This window comes from Ambystoma mexicanum, chromosome 3p, assembly GCF_040938575.1.
Source record: "Ambystoma mexicanum isolate Mex_15411 chromosome 3p, UKY_AmexF1_1, whole genome shotgun sequence".
NCBI classification, from domain to species: Eukaryota; Metazoa; Chordata; class Amphibia; order Caudata; family Ambystomatidae; genus Ambystoma; species Ambystoma mexicanum.
In genome coordinates, this window is record NC_090925.1 from 348,934,017 (window position 1) to 348,951,024 (window position 17,008).

Here is a 17,008-nt window from a genome sequence, read left to right on the forward strand (position 1 = left end):
AGAGGTCATATTCCAAGTGAATGGGTACTCCGAGAGAACCCTGAGAACTGAATGAGACTTTGATGGAAGAAGATCAAAAGGTCTACTACTTGAGGAACTTTGTTTCATGCTGAAAGAAAATCTTCATGTCGTCTGGTCAGAGGCAATTCATGGCATTCATTGGGAATTTGTGTTAATTATCGAATAAATCAGCCAGCTGAAGCTGATTGAGGAACTTTTTTGAACGGACTCAGCAGATTCCAGAAGTAGTGCATGATGTTGCCCCATTAAAAGTAATTTTTTCCTTCCTTAAAATTAAAATGGGCAGCATCAGTAGCAAGAGATGTCCACGATGTGCAAAAAGCACTTGCTGTAAGTGGTCCTACATTTGCGTCATCTACACTTGTATTGTGTTCATAGTGGTATTGCTCTCACTTACAGTATGCAAGGCTTATTATGTAGAGCCACATGAAGTAAAGATTCCTGTGTATCCTCCTGTACAAGAGAAGGGTACAGATGTGGCAACTACTAGGCAGCCAATACCTGTGCTTCAGAAACAATGGCACAAGAAATGTTGGAGAGAATAAGAACTGTGGTTGTATTGTTGATGTAACATGAATGAAAATTGGGACAGCAGTGATCATGGATCATTATTGGGCTTGTGGATTTAAAGCATATATGAAGCTGCCCAAGGATTGGGGAGGATGATGTTCACTGGTGAATGTTCATGTTCCAGCGTTGGTGATTTTGATAGGCCAGCAGCTGCAAGAGATATGGTGAACAAGAAAGACCTGGTAAATTGCTAGCGCAGATGGTGCAGGGGGAAAAGGGAGCACAAATATCCCATGCATGACTCGTAAAGATGAAGTTGTGGTTTACAGACCAGAAAGAAATTGGTGGAGTCTTCTATGACTTCTACACTGACCTGTATTCCCCTCTAAGCTCTGCCACAGAGGGGGAAATAGATAACTTCCTGGCTAGGATACCCACCACTCTTCTATCTGCCTGAACCAGGGACGCCTTAGATAGCCCACTGACAATTATTGAGATATTGGAGGCCATAAAGGTCCTACTGGGCGGGAATGCCCCCGACTCGGATGGACTAGGGGTAGAATTCTATAAACAGTTTGCTGAGTTATTAGCAACCTGCCTTAACGACGTCTGGACTGAGGCGCTCAAAACAGGCAAACTACCTTATACAACCCACAGAGTGGTCATAACACTACTGCTCAAACCAGGGAAATGACCAGAGGAATGCAGATCCTATCGCCCATTATCCCTTATAAACACGGATGCAAAGGTATTCGTGAAGATATTAGCCACACGCCTGAATCCCCTCATGCTGCATATTGTTCACGAAGACCAGGTTGGATTTGTATTGGCAGATCCATGGCCTCTAATATCCGTTGTTCCTACAACATCCTAGCCAAGATCCCCAAAGACACTGAGGAAGTGCTGTGGCGCTAGATATGCAGAAGGCCTTCGATACCGTATACTGGCCCTTCCTGTTCAGAGTCTTAAACAACTATAGATTTGGCCCAAATTTTATAAGCTGGGTCCATATTTTTTACATGCAATCCTACGCCCGACTGTGCGTGAATGGGTCATTATCGGTGATCCTAGAGCTAGCGGGGGGCACACGGCAAGGCTGCCCGCTATCCGCACTGCTGTTTCTCTGGTGATAGAACAACTGGCTGACTTGCCAAGGGCAAGACACAGCAAAGCTGGGATATCGCTAGCTGGCAAAATAGAGATCATAACTCTCTTTGCGGATGATATAATGCTGTACATACGGAACACAGAGACCAACCTGCGGAAGGTCCTGGAGGTGGTCCAATTATTCGGGGAGCATTCAGGACTGAGGTTGAACGCAGCCAAGTCCGAAATGTTCCCGCTAACAGAGGCAACCAAACAACCCACAGAACTGTACAGACTCAAATGGGCCCCCCATCAGGTGAAATACCTGGGTGTCGAGATAGCCCGCACAACACAACTTGTCCGCACATTGAATTACGGGACTCTCACACTGGTGACATGCAGAGCATGGACTAGGCTGGCAGGTAATCCCAGGCATACTGTGTTATATAACCCTGACATGATATTATGGGATGCACCATATCTACCCCCAACAGAGGACGTGACACTGGCTGCACACTGTAGAGGTAGAGGTGTAAAGTGCTTTGGGAATCTATTTGTCAATAAACAATTATCAACTGTGGTGAAATTAAATAAATCATAGGAGAAAGCCCAATGCAGAAGTTACAATATCTCCGGTTGCGCTCAGCGCTGTAGAACGTATGGGAACATTTCCCGGCAGAACCCCCAACACATCTAAGCCTGGGGTTTGTACTCACCCCAAGCACAATAAAGAAATCAGCTTCTATTCTGTACAAAATCGCACTAACAATCAGGGAAATTCCAACTCCAAATGTTAGCGGAGAGAGGGAACATGACCTGGGTCTCACCTTTACAGATGCACACTGGACACAGCTTTGTGGACTGACAAAAAATATATTGTATAACTCACAATACCGTTTTATACACTATAAGATATTGCACAGGGTCTACTACACCCCTGCCAAACTCAAGAAACTATACGCCACAGCCACTAGGAAGTTCCCAAGGTGTGGAAGTGAGGAGGCTGACATACTACATATGCTATGGTCGTGTACAAGGTTAACCGGATATTGGACAGATGTGTGTGTAGCGCTGGATGAGATGTTAGACCAGCCTATAGATTGGGACCCGAGTTCATATGTACTGGGCATTGTGTGCAGGATGAACCCCACCCGACACAAGTTTTTGAATCTGAGTTTATTATTGGCAAAGCGTGTCATATTAATGCATTGGCCATGTAAGGAACCACCCGTGCTGAGAGATTGGGAAAAGGATATGACATGGGTGAATGATTTTGAAGAGGTGTATACTGGTCCATTGCCTAAGACAAGCCGCCCGAAAGACATATGGGGCGAATACAGGCAATATCTCGCTGATAAATGGGAAAGAGAAGAAGCTTCAGCTGAACTGTAAAATGTGATTGTGAGATGCTCCTTTAATGTACGGCATTGGACAATTGTAACAATGAGTAATGCAAAACGGTAAATGTGATAATGTGACCTGTGCAAGTTAAATAAAAGTTTTTTTTAAATCACAGTGCAAAAAGACAGCAAAGAAAGCCAAAGGGATAAAAATCATGATCGATGTTGAATCAGGATGGAAGGCCAAAGATCTGACAGATGAAGAAATCAGAGACTTTGTGAAGGACAGTATCCATGAACCTGAGGGAACAAAGTTCCTGTATCCAAAGAACCATAAGAAGTATGTGGGAGGATGGATTTATTGCAGTCCAAGTGGACAGTCCATGCTCATGAAGTGGAACAAAGATGAGCATGTGAAATCAGCAGGATGCCCGACGGGAGTCATAAAAATATGGATTCCAAAGAAGCATTTCTTCAGACAAGGATGTCTAGATGTGAAGAATGATTGGAGAGTGGTCGATGAATCGCCCAGAGGGGGAAGTGTAGAGAAGGAGCTAAATACCCCCACCTCAATCACCTCACCCATAGTGCCTATATGTTGGGAACCAGAGTGTGAGACATGTGCAGTACCAGTGAAAATACTGATACCTAGGAGAATCTAGGAAGCAAGGTTCCCATTGAGAAAACCATACCGACATACGAGACAGTCCGATGGTCATTTCAATTAAATTCTGGAAGAAACAGGAAGGTCAAATGACGAAGCCGCATGGTGACGTGCATAGAAGAGATGCAGAGACTAGAGAATGCAGATATTCTATAAGGCATCAAGGAAGTATCGAAGATAAGTGACATTTTGAGCTCAAGATGGAGAAGCGTATGCTGCTGAAACGTTGAAGATATCAAGTCATTTTATACGTGTACACCTGCAAAGAAACGCAAGCAGACAAAGTATTCTTGAGGCTACCTTTATAGTGAATAGATTGCGGCATGCGCCAGCATATGCATATATATTGGAGTCAGTAAATAATGAATGGTTCCACTACGTACAATAGCAGAGCTGAGCAAACGAAGGAAGGCCTCTTTTTCCAGTGTGTCGCAGTAAGAAAACAATTGAATTAAAAAGGCAAATCTCAGAAAGGCGAAGCTGGATAAGCCAAGAAGCCAAGGCCATATCAGGCTAGGGTGAGCTGACATTGGATACAAATCGTGTGAAAGAATGAAGCTCCTGTTCATGAGGCATGGACAAAAACAGAAGACGTCAGAGGTCTATTAGAAAAATAGTATTTTAATACACTAGAAACTCGATTTCATGGTCTTCAGTCACATGGGGAGAAGAAGTTGGATGAGCATGGTGGTCACACCTACGCATGAGGGCAGAGCGTGACTTCACTCCCCTGAATTCTCCAGAGCATAGAACACTCCCAAGGACAAGTTCAAAGTCCTAATTGACAGCAGACCACTGAGGTGATGATAGATGATTATGCTAATTGGTGGGAAGATATGGTTAAGATTAGCTCACCAGCACCTAGACTCTCTGCCTGCGTGCTGCTAAATGTAGGTGGGAAGGTACTGACAGAGGTTAGAAGCCAACCAAAGATAGGGGGCTGCATTATTAAGGGTTTTATAGTTGTGTAGGCAATGGGACGCCGTACAATTAGTGATGTTCATAGTGACATATTTACGGGGAAGGGCTTAGTTACCCCACCTGATGTTAAGAAGCGAATCACGTTATTCCACTGCCCTAGACGAGTATGGATTATCTACTTAGACGATCATGTTAGACCCTATCACATTTGCCACTAGGTTTTTGTAGTTTACCACGTGGGATGACGTTAGTAATACATGGGTAAGCGTCACCTTTGACGATTTTTACTATAGGTATGTAATTTTTTATTAAATGCTTTGAGAAGTCTTGAGAGAGATCGCGATGAGAAGCGTCCGTTGATATCCGTTGTACTCCCTGTTTCAGATAATTGATTTTAAAACAGTTATCCATTGCCAACTATCTTAGTCGCTTCGATTATTGATGTTTGAATAATTCCTGCATCCCCATCCATCTCAAGGGTATAGCTACCTCATCTTAAAGGGCTAGAGAACCCCCAGTTCATCTCATTGCTCCTTAGCAGTCTCTCCCAGATTCTGATCTGGGAATTCCAGCTTCTGGCTCTCTGTGCGGTTCCCCCTGTCAGTGTTCCTGCTTTGTTTTTGCTATCCCCCATTACTCAGTCTGGTATTCCTTTCTGCCTATTCAGCTGCTACCTGCAATCTTCTCTCTCATTTTATTTGGTTCTGTCGCATCGTTTGGACTTGATGTACTCCAGCTTCAGACATCTATGCTGACTACAGAAAACTGGGCATTAACAGTTCCATCCAGGTCTTTCCTCCCAGAGTTTTTTTTTCCTTGAGACCAAGCTCTCCGGTGGTCCTTGTGTCTCCCAGATAAATATACCGGGCTGGTGCAGTGGCGGCTTGGAGTGAAAGGCCTTATCTCTTTGCACTGAAGGACAACAAACCAAAGAAGGTGAGACCGATACTGACAGACTCCTTGCCACCCAGGCTCAAATTTGCTGGAGGATGTACAGGGCTATGGGTGGGAAGAGTATAATTCTTGCTATAGGAGCCTATGTCACAAGAGACACACTGATACACTCCTGTATTTACTATTCACAAATCATTGTAATCCTGTACTTTGGTCCAATTTGTTCAAATTGTATGAATGAAGACTGAGACTATTATATTGCTTTAGGATGGTGGATGAAAGCCTGGGACTGAAGAGTCTTTTCACTGGTAGTATGGAGTCATCTGTCACCCTCACGGAGAAGCAGAGAGAAAGAGAAGGTAAAGGAGGGTTTTCCCGTTTTTCTTTTGACAGTTATCCCTTTAAGACGAGTCAGATCTAAACTACGCTTTTGTTTTCGATTCCAAATAAGGCTGCACTCTGTTCATGCAGACATAATAATCTTGCGCTATACTCTGGAGGGGCAAGGATAGTTGAAAGTATGCTCCTTTTCCTCCACAGTTGCAAAATTCAGAGCCTGCCTTAAAATACCAAACACCTGCACTAATATCCCAGCCTACCTTAAGGTTTCTCCCCTTTCTTATGGAAAAAGGGTGGAAAGGGGGACGTTGCTTGGGCTACAAAGCCCAGCATCCATGATTGCCCTCGCCCCATGGAGTTCATGGCAAGTTCACTTTCCCAGTGATGCGGCCTGTGAGGAGTTAGTGAGGTATGACTGTCAGATGGGGTGATATTTTCAGGCTGTATGTGGGTATCGTAGATTAAATGGTGTGATGTGTGAAGCATGACAGGATCAGAGCATCAAAGGGAAGAGATGGGTAAGGAGTTAGCATGAGAAATTAAATGTTAGATGTATGGGAAGTTTGAGAGTTGATTGAGCCAGGGATGAGAGGTTTGAGTTATCGGGCCCTCGGTCAGAGAATGACATGTATGAAGCAGAAAACTCTTCCAGTGGTGAAAGGTTCCTGTTCACAATGGCTTCCGAAATTCTCTCTTCAGCTTTGCCCAATGGTCCCCGGAGCCATCAAGGATCTAGAGGAGTTCCTTGAGACTATGAAAGGTGTGGGGTTAAGATGGATTTCTAAACTCTGACCTCGTGGGAAGAGGTTTAGGAGGCCACCCTAGTTTTAGTGAAACTGGGGAACCTTCTGGACAAGCTAGACCAATCTATGTTGCTTGACAGGCGGTCAAGACTAAGTCGCAGGATGGGTGAGAGTGATCGGAAGCCCACAATGAGCACACACAACAACGAACCACAAATTACTCTTAGACAAGTGTATATGAAACATATCCATACATTTATTGTCAGACGCGCAAGTTGACACAAGTAAACTTTAGTTATATAAAAGCAGTTACTACACAAATACTATACATTATAATATATAATCAAAACGTTTCCTAATGTGACAAAGGAGTAAAACACAGCCACAACCTGTAAAGAGATGGGTGAGTTAGCACACTACGAGCATTAGACAATTCTTCGGAGTCATTCCCTAACTTTCAAGTCCAGCCCTAAGAAGTGGGGTGCCTTGTGCTCAACAGTACAGTTGTGCGTAAAAATGCACGATCGCGCAGGTGGAACAAAAAGCATGTTTTCTTGGGAGAGCTGTAACAAGTCAGCAAGGGGTTTGAGGTGATTAAGAATTGGTTCCCACTATTCAAGTAGGGTCTGCCCTTGGTGCCAGAGCAGTTTTCAAAAGGTGAGAATAGTTAGGGAGCGCAGGCTAACCCAGCCAAAAGCAAATACCTTTCTAGCGGTATTTGTGCGTAAGAGATCGGTTGTGCTAGGGGGCCACTAGTAAGGGATGCAAGTACTCACCGACCCTCGGCACAGCCCGGACCAAACTTTGCCAGTTTAGTTGAGGTTGCTAGTAGGTTTGAGTCTTGCAGTTTCACGGCGCTCCGGCTCTCAGCGGCTGCGGCATGAAACGATCGTCCTTGATTGGGCAGTTGCCTTTTCTCAACTTCCGAAGGAGATACAAAGAATATTCCAGTGCAGCAGGCTTCAGGGCACAGGAGAGTAGGTCAGCAAGACACCTAGAGCGACCGTCACCAACAGGTAGTGACGCGGGAATCCCAGATGTGTGCAGCATTATGCGCTCTCCTAATTTGGGACCCAGAGGAGCTAGGCCTATCAAAGTTGGCAGAAGAGGGCACAGGACCACAAGCAAGCAATTTCCGAAGTCCTGGGTTTCAACTCGAAACGGCAGCGGTTCTGCGGGATACCCCGAGGTAGAGCTGGACAGTTCACTGGATGGCCCAGTAACACTCCCGAAGGGGCTTGTTTGGTGGGTAAGCAGGGGGCGGAGAGAGTAGCTGTTCCCACTACTCCAAAGGGGCAAGCGCCCTTGCAGGCCTTCTTGATCGATGAAGAAAACTGGTGTCTGACAGGAAAACAGAGGGTGAAGGGTGCCAAACCTTCCAAAGTGTTTCTGGCGGTTCCACAAGTTTGTTTCTTCTTTGCAGGAGACTTGGCTCCTTCTGTAGTTCGGAGTGAACTTAGGTGATCGACCTGGAATGGATGCAGAGCCCCTTCTCTTATCCCATATTAGCTTTGTGCCAAAATCGAGGAGTTCCAATCGAAGATCTGCTCTCATGCAGGCATCCCAGTCGTGGACCAATCACGGCCCATGGTGGTCCCAGCCATTCGGGCACCCCAGACATCCTGCCACCAGTAGTGTGGATTGGGACCAGACAGTCCCAATCCACTTCCTGGGCACACACATGTGACATGCAGAAGCCCGTGAAAGAGATCGGTTTTCGCGGGAGGCTGCATGCCCAAATAAGGAAAACCCAGGTTACTCAACCTGAGTGAAGGCAAGTGACAAAATGGCCAAAGGACACAACAAAACACTTTGTAGCTCTGCCATTTTAGGACCTGGCCACAGTCTTGAACCAAATGTGGTAAATGCGATGTGATTACGTAAAAAGATGAAAAACACTTATAAAAAGTAACTGCTGCCACCAGTTCATCCTAGGCACACTCAATCATCAAAAAGTCCTTCGAGGGTGTCTAGGGCCGTACAATAAAAAGGAGCCCAGCGCAAAGTACTGGAAGGTACATTGTGCACTGTTAAAAAATTACCAAGAAATGGCAGCATTGTCGAAGACGAAGGGAAACATAGTTTCTCAGTACTGACAGTCTGAAGGATGTGTCAGTTTCCCCATAACAAGTGAGCAAAATCCCAGGGGAGCACAGCTGAAGGATTTGCTTCACTGGCAAAAGTTAGGATAGGATAGCCAAATAAAAGCAAAAGGTTTGGGGGTCCACAAATGGAGGGAAGATTGCACATTGATGAAATCTTTCCTAACAGTGAGGAGCTGCCTTAAAGCCTGGCCACTGTGGTGTGGTTAATGTCCTCTTCTGCAGTATGTGTTCAGGAGCCTGCTGTCACCGACCCCAAATAATCCCAGGGGAAACATCAGGAGTGCACAATGACTCTTCCCTTAGCACAGGTTATATTGCAGTGTTAGGTCAAATACAGGCTTATAGACACTAACCCATGATGGCCTCATGCTTATGATTGCGTATCTTCAGTCAGCCTGGATACTGTAAGGGTTTAGAAGTAAGAGACCAACACAAGGGTGGCGTTTTGATGATCATAAAGCTTTATTCAACTTACAAAGGTTTGGGAAAGTGCCCCACTAGCCCTAATACTACAAGGGGGTTCGTTGCCTCAACAAAATGTTCTACTGGGACAGTCAGGATGCCAAAAGCAAATAAGTCCACTGTCATGCCAAAACCCTATCTCTAACCCTCACACTAATAACTCAAACTAAAGTGCAGGGGATGGTATTCTTCTTCATGATAGTTTAATAGTTTCACTGTAGCTCAAAACACAAAAGTTCTCAAAAGGTGCAAAACAACTCCAAAAAGATAGACAGGCTTGGTCCTGCAGGCTGTCGACTCCTGGTATTGCCATGAGAGGGTTCCCTTCCTCTTGCCGGGCAACAATGTCTACTTTCCTTCAAGAGGCTTTGTTTCTCTTTCCCCAAAACAACTCCAAAAGGATAGACAACCTTGGTCCTGCAGGTTGTCATCTCCTGGTATTGCCAAGAGAGGGTATCCTTCCTTTTGGCGGGTAACACTGTCCACTTTCCTTCACAGGGTATATCCTCCTTCCCCTTTCCTCTTCCACTCTTACAGTCTATCTGATTCACTAACCTGCCAGCCACCGTGGTTTTGAAAATGAGTCTAGGTGAAAGTATTATTGCTCAGCTCACAATCCTCAGGATTGGTTTCAATGTTTTGAACTTATGTCTCTTACAGTTCCAGCCAACCTGGTACACTAAGCGGCAGGATGGTGTGCCTTGGACGATTTCTCGGATGCAATTTGTTTGTATGTGGGGGTCCCAGGCCATTATTTCTCTTCCTTGCGCCTGTGCAGACTTGTGCATTCACCTCACAGATACTGCCACTAGGAAGATTGCCTTGAAAGTAATCTTCATAAGGGTGCAAGTCCTGGACTCGCCTTCTTTCTCTCTCCCACTCTCTGAGACTGCTTGATTGTCTATCAGGGTCCCTCAGCCTGTATTAGGGGTCCCTCCACTTTAGGTAACTTCTAATACTGCTTCTTATCCCTCTTCCTTGTACCTGTAGCAGCCCTGGTGTCTTCACCTCCCAGAAACTGTTGCTGGGAAGATTGCCTTGGATGCAATCTTAATATGGGTGCGGGTTCCAGACTCTCTCATCTTCTGTCTCCCACTTTCTCAGCATGTCTTGTCGTCCACCAGGAACCCTGACCCTGTACTTGGGGGTCTCTCCACTTCGGGCAACCTCTGTCGATACTTCTTTGGGCTCCCGCACTTATCCACTATCCAGCATACCTTGTTTCTTGGTCCGTGATAGCTCTGGAACTCTTGCAACACCAGCGGTCTGCTGTGGGGGTGGGTCTGCGTTCACCGTCTTCCGGCGTTCCTCCATGGACTGGCAGAGGTAAGTGAGTCTTCAGGGACACGGGTTTGCTTCCTCATGTCTCCCTATGCCCAAGCACATCGGAGCTTCGGCTCCCTTGCGTGGAGAGTGGTCTCTCTCCTTGGGGCCAGCTTCCCTCCTTCTCACTCCCTTCTTGGTGTCCCACTTCGCCTGCCTTCCGAACTTCCTTGCGCACCACTTGTGACTGTGGTTCCTTCAGGGAAGGCTTGACTCTGTGTCAAGTCCTCCTTCCATCTTTATACTGGTAAGTATTCTCAATTGTCCACATTGACTAGACGGTGCTGTTGCTGCTTGCACGTTATTCAGCATTCTTTTGTTGTGCTTCTTCTTCGTCCCAGTTGTTTTGCTCTGATATTCATTTGGGTAGCTCTTGTTCTTCTTCGTCTCAGTACATGGTGTGACATTCATGTAGTCTAACCCTACAGCATAACATGTTGGAGGTAAGGACTACATTACCCTGTGGGGTCTGTAAGGGTATGGGGGTTTGGTAAGGGGTATTTTATTTATTTATTTATTTGGTTGATATACTCATAGCCAACATGGCTTTGTACCCCTACATGGAAGGAAATAGCCGTAACAGCCATATAATCACATTTTAAACATTTCATCAATACAAAGAACATCAAATTGATCACTTAAAAACCTAAAGGAAAAGCGTCAGTTAAGAAAACAGAATAAAATGAAATTGCAACTCTTAATATAAAATACCTTTCGGCAGGTTTTCTAGAATTTCTTGACATTTCATATCAAATGTAACCATACAATACATAGAATTTAGGTAATTTCCTTCCATAAACATATTCCACATACATGAATCATCCAAACAGTCTATTTCGTTGCTATAGGATTTAACATATTGATCTCTCAGAATATTTAGGCTTTCACAATTAGTTAATATGTGTTCAAGCGTTTCAATGACGTGCACCCCACAGAGGCGGCACATACATTCTGGTCTCGGGATCTGTATTCTTGTGCCTACTATCTCTAGGACTGAGCACATATTAAATTTAAGCAAGAGATTATGATGGATGATACAGGTGTCTGGGTATGCAAAGATGTATCTGGGCAGTGATTCGTACCTTGGTCGCTAGTTGGATGAGATTAGACCCATAGCTGTAACTAAGAGTTTTCTTTTTTAGCCACCCTTTACGCGATTGTTGTCTGACTTCATTATTTGTTATATGTTGATAACCAAGTTTTATGGATTTTAGCTAATGTTGCCAAAGTACCCATACTCTCAAAACTATCCAAGCTGATAAACCCCTTATAGAAACTGACCATGATAGTACCATTGTCAAGAGACAAGAGTTTTTATTAGCAAATTGGAGCTCTAGGTATAAACACAGCAATAGTGCCTTTAAATGTGAACTCTAGGCGCAGGAATTCGACAGATTCTTTGGCATTCTCAGCAAAATCCATAGCATCTTGGCTTCGAAGAGTTTTAGCTCACTTGTCAGCTTATGGCCCCAAACCTCCACTCCATACATCAGGACAGGGACAATCCCAGTGCAGTATAGTAGGAGGATAGTCTGAATTGACCAGCCCCCATTCCTTCCAATGAAGGAGCTCAACGCATATGTCAACTTGATACACTTATTTTTGGTCTCCCGCCAGTGCACTTGCCATTTCAAGGTTTCATCAATAATTACACCCAAATATTTATATTGGGTCACACATTCAACCGGTACTTTGTCTAATTTCCATACAAAATTGGGGAAAGCTTCCTTCTTTTTCCCCATAAGGTCATTGGGCCTCATTATGGGTTCGGCGCTAACTGTGCCGGCAAAACTGGTAGGTAGCCGGAAAGTCAGGTACCAGTAATATGTTGCTCCCCATTCCCATAGAGTCCAATAAGACTCTATGGGAATGGGGACCACGGAAACACCAGCACCGGTAAAAACTGTGCCATTGCTTCTGTGAAAGTCGGTGGGCGAGTGCCGGTCCACCCGGCAAGTCAGACCCGCCAGGCATGCGGGCACCCTCCCACCAGAGTTGTACTTTGCTGGTCCAGAAACAACAGTGCTGGTAACCTTACCGCCACCATTATTTCTGGACCGGAAACGCTAGAATGAGGCCCTATATTTTGGTTTTACTGATGTTGACCTGCAGCCCATTTGTTTTCGCATAGGTGTGGAGTCCATCCAACAGCTTTTGTAGCCCATGCGGTGTATGATCTAGTAACAACAGATCATCGGCATATCCTAACCAATTTATGAACTGGGTTCCAACTTTTACCGGATTAGATTTTATATTATCAAGAGTGATTGCGAAATCAGCTAAGTAAAGATTGACAGGCCGATTCATGGAATTAATGTGCGCTGAAATTTTCGGCACAAGATTGCGAAAGCGTGTGAATCGCAGCGCAAGTGCGAAAATCACAGCGAAACCCGCGCACAGCGATTCATGGAAGTCTGTGCGCGTGTAAATCCCAGGCTGTGTGCCAAAATTCTGCGTGGCGCACACGTCTCCAAACAGCGTGCGCTACGCGCACAGTGAAATCGCACATAGCGTGGTGCACACAACAAAAGTAGGCGGAACAGGGGGCGTGACACGCGGAATGGGGAACAACGCGTGAAAATGTGGGCGTCACGGGGGAAGTACAGGAGGCAAATGCGTGGAACGCCCACACGCACGTTCAAAATACGTATTCATGGAATCAAACGGGGCCATCGCGTGCGCCAAAGAAGACGCGCTAATCCGGAAACACGAACGCCAGCAGAAAAGTGCGTGCAAACAACAAACAAGCTCAGACGCCAGGATGAATATACCGTTGCTAGCAGCAGTGGTCGTGGGATACCGCAGGAGGAGAAGGAGGATAGTCAGGCCCAGAATTTTTACACCCAGAACCAGCTTTTTTGGGATGCCTGATGACCAGGTGTATGGGAGGTACAGGTTTCCACCTCACAAACTACTCGACCTGGTCAGTGAGTGGGAGGATGGCCTCACATCACCCACCCTGAGCTCCCAAGCACTCAGCCCCCTGGAGAAGGTCCTCAATGTACTGCACTTCTTGGCCACTTGATCATTTCAGCGGACAACTGCTATAGTGGGGGGGGTGTCACAGGCCACGCAGTCACGCTGCCTACACCAGGTGTTGGCCATCATGACTGCACGCCCATCAGTCCGCAGGCACATATACCTGCCCAGAACACCTGCAGAAAGGCAGGCTGCCGTCCAGGATTTTTACGGGGTGGCACAATTCCCCAAAGTGCTAGGTGCCATTGATTGCACCCATGTGGCTCTACGTCCCCCCAGGGCATCTGAGCACATCTACAGAAACCGCAAGCACTGGCATTCCATCAACATCCAGGTTGTATGTGATGCCAAGGGAATCATCACCTCAGTATATGCCAATTATCCAGGGTCCACCCACGACAGTTTCATTTACAGAATGTCAACCCTAAACCGGGACCTAGAAGCTGGGCGGCATGGCGATACATGGCTGCTCGGTGAGTATAAATGCCTCTGCACATGCACGCATTTCACATACTGAGTAATGTCACCACCCAACTAATGATACCCATCATCACCTCTCCAGGGGACAGTGCCTACCCTCTGAGCACCCACATGATGACGCCAATCCGGAACCCTACCACGCCACCCGAGGTAAGATACAACACAGCCATATTGCAACACGGGGCATAGTGGTGCGCACATTCGGAGTGCTCAAGTCACGCTTTCGCTCCCTTGACCGTTCTGGTGGGCAGCTACTTTACGCTCCCCGAGTAGTGTGCAGGATCACAGTGGCAGCATGTGTCCTGCACAACGTTGCAACACGCCGGTGCCTGCCGGTGGACATGGTGGTGCCCCCATATGCCCAACCACATGCACGCCCGCTGCGCATAGGAGGGGAAAGGGCACGTGGTGAGGCAGCCCGTACGCAGCTGGTGGCTAATTAGTTCACCTAAAATCACACCCCTGCGGAGTGCACACAGCCCTGGCACATACCAGCTGACACTCAATGATGATGACATAAGGGACAGTCAACTGTCACTACCATACCAGCCTGATATTGGTCACCTGGAAGTGCTACATTGTGTGCATCCCTACCTACTTAAAGACAACCAATGATGTGTGATAAAAAGACACACATATTCATGCTGCATGAATGACTACGCCCTTGCAAAATACAACATGAAACTAGTGCCATGTCACCCAACCCCTCCCCATCTCAGCTACCCAACACACCATGGCATGTCATGCAATGTGAAAGCAACCGAATGAATGCACAACACATGACACAAATGTCACAAAGTGCACTGTCCAAAATGGAAACAGGCCACAGACAATATGCTCCCACTAATCAATAAGACACCGCACACATGAACAAATACTTACCAGCAAAACAATACAGAAACACAGGATGAAACAGTGGCAAAATACAACAGTACAAAATCAAAGTAGTGCAAGTCTTACAACCTGAATACGCCAGCACATCGATCCCTTCCAACTGTACAGTGTTACTGCCACGCAAATGTCTCAGTGTACTGCATACAACATGAACTCCATCTGCAAAGTAGACGGCCTTGTGAAGACATGAGGAAGGAACCTGCAAATTAGGAGGAAGACATGGATGCACAAGCACATATCAATACACCATGCAGTGTACAAAACAACAACAATATCCACTAGGAGTGTCTACACAGTATTGACTACAGACTGCCCACACAACTCATGGGAGCCCAACGTCACTGTGTAATTCACTGTCACTTGGTCACACCCTTTGCAAGCCCATGGAAACGGGAAGCAGGAGGGGTGTGTGTCTCACGAACTCAAGCATCTAACCCAAACTCAGGACAAGCCTGCATGTGCCCAGCCGGAATACAGTGGATGCCCACGGGAGCCACACAAGGCAACACACTGTAAAAAAAAAAAAAGAAAAATCAAAAAATGGCCGGCCATGTGAGGGCAAGGGGGAGTGGGGGAGGCCACTCAGGAGGTTCGAGGACAGGGTGCACACCAACACCCACCAGCTTGGATGTTGCGAGAAAAAAAATACCTCCTTGGGCTCATGGCCTGCACGGCTATGCCATTGTGGGAGAACTGCTGTCGCTCTCCTCACCCTCTGCCGCTGCATCAGGAGGTGGTGGCACTATGGGAGGCAGCCCACGCAAAGCCCTGGTATGGTCCTCCATGGCAGCAAGCATGCGGGTCTGGAAGGTCTCATTCTGGAGGATTAATGTGCGGAGATCCCCATGAAGCACCTCACGGGTTGCCTGCATTTCTGCACGCATGGCCTCGCGTGATGCCCGGATCTCCTCACGCGTCGCCTGCATCTCAGCTGAGAGCGAACGTGTGAGCTGCTCCAGCTGCTGTTCTGCCCTAAAATTAGTGGAAGCCTCAAGGTCAACCAGAGTCTGCCTGAGGGTATGTAGTTCTTCCCTCAAGTCTTCCCTGTGGGCCAGGGACTCTATTGATTTCGATTGGCGCAGAGTCTCCAGTGCCGCCCGTCGGTCCCTGTTGGACGCCAACATGTCATCCCTGTGTGATTGGCAAATGGAGTCTGTTGCCTTCTGTTGTTGCTCCATCTGCCTTTCAGGGGGGGATAATGGAAGTGGCCACCCTCTTCATTGCCTGAGCCATCATTTCTACTGATGCTGCCTGTTGGGTTGCAATACCGTACATGGAGTTTTCCCATACAGTATTGCCTGGTGGCGCACGGCCACCATGTCGGCGGGCACCACACCTGTTTGGGGCAAGGCGATCTGCACCTTGCTGTGCTGGCACTGCCTGAGGCTGCAGGACTGCATTCCCCCTCTGATCTGCTGGCCCAGGAACAGGATCAGATGCTGCGGAGTGTGACCCTGCATCCGTAACCGCCAAAGGCGGACCTACCAACACTGACATCCCCATAGAGGGTTCTCCCCCTGGGGCAGGTGGGTTGGACAGAACAGAATCCCTGCCAGAAACACTTACCTGCGACGGCACATAAGTCTCATCATCCAATTCAGCACCCGAATAGAGGTCTGGCGAGGTGCACCCAAAGACACCCCTGGAGAGTATGGCCTGCAGTAACATTGGGTTCTCACCCACCACCACACCACGTCCCCCACTGGTGCCCGGTCATGCCAGAGATTCCTCCTGGGTCTGCACCATCTCCTCAACCTCAACAGCATCAAGTGCGTCATCACCTGCAAAAACATGAAAGACAACAAATGGAAACAGGCATGAGCACCATAGCACACACATAGGCTGTGGCAAGCCACAAATCCAGTACATGATCAACACATGTCCCACATGACTATAACCCTGCCGTGCATGCACTGTCAAAGAGTTGGAAGTGGAGTCAAAAAGGCAGACACTGGGGAGAGCAAGATGGAAAAGCAACACATTTGTAGCATGTTGGGTAGCAAGGGCATCACACATCAGGCTGTGAGTGGCATGTCCAATACACATACATGACACATGCCAGCACACAGATGTCATGTAGCATATCCACGGTAAAGTACAAAACTACAGCAATATGTCAGTGATTGAGTACTATCACACATCCATGTGACATCGACATGATGAGAAGATTAATGCTGAATAGTGTTTCAAAATATGCGTGTGCCACACACTGAAACACATCCAGTGTCCAAAAATACTGTCATTGTG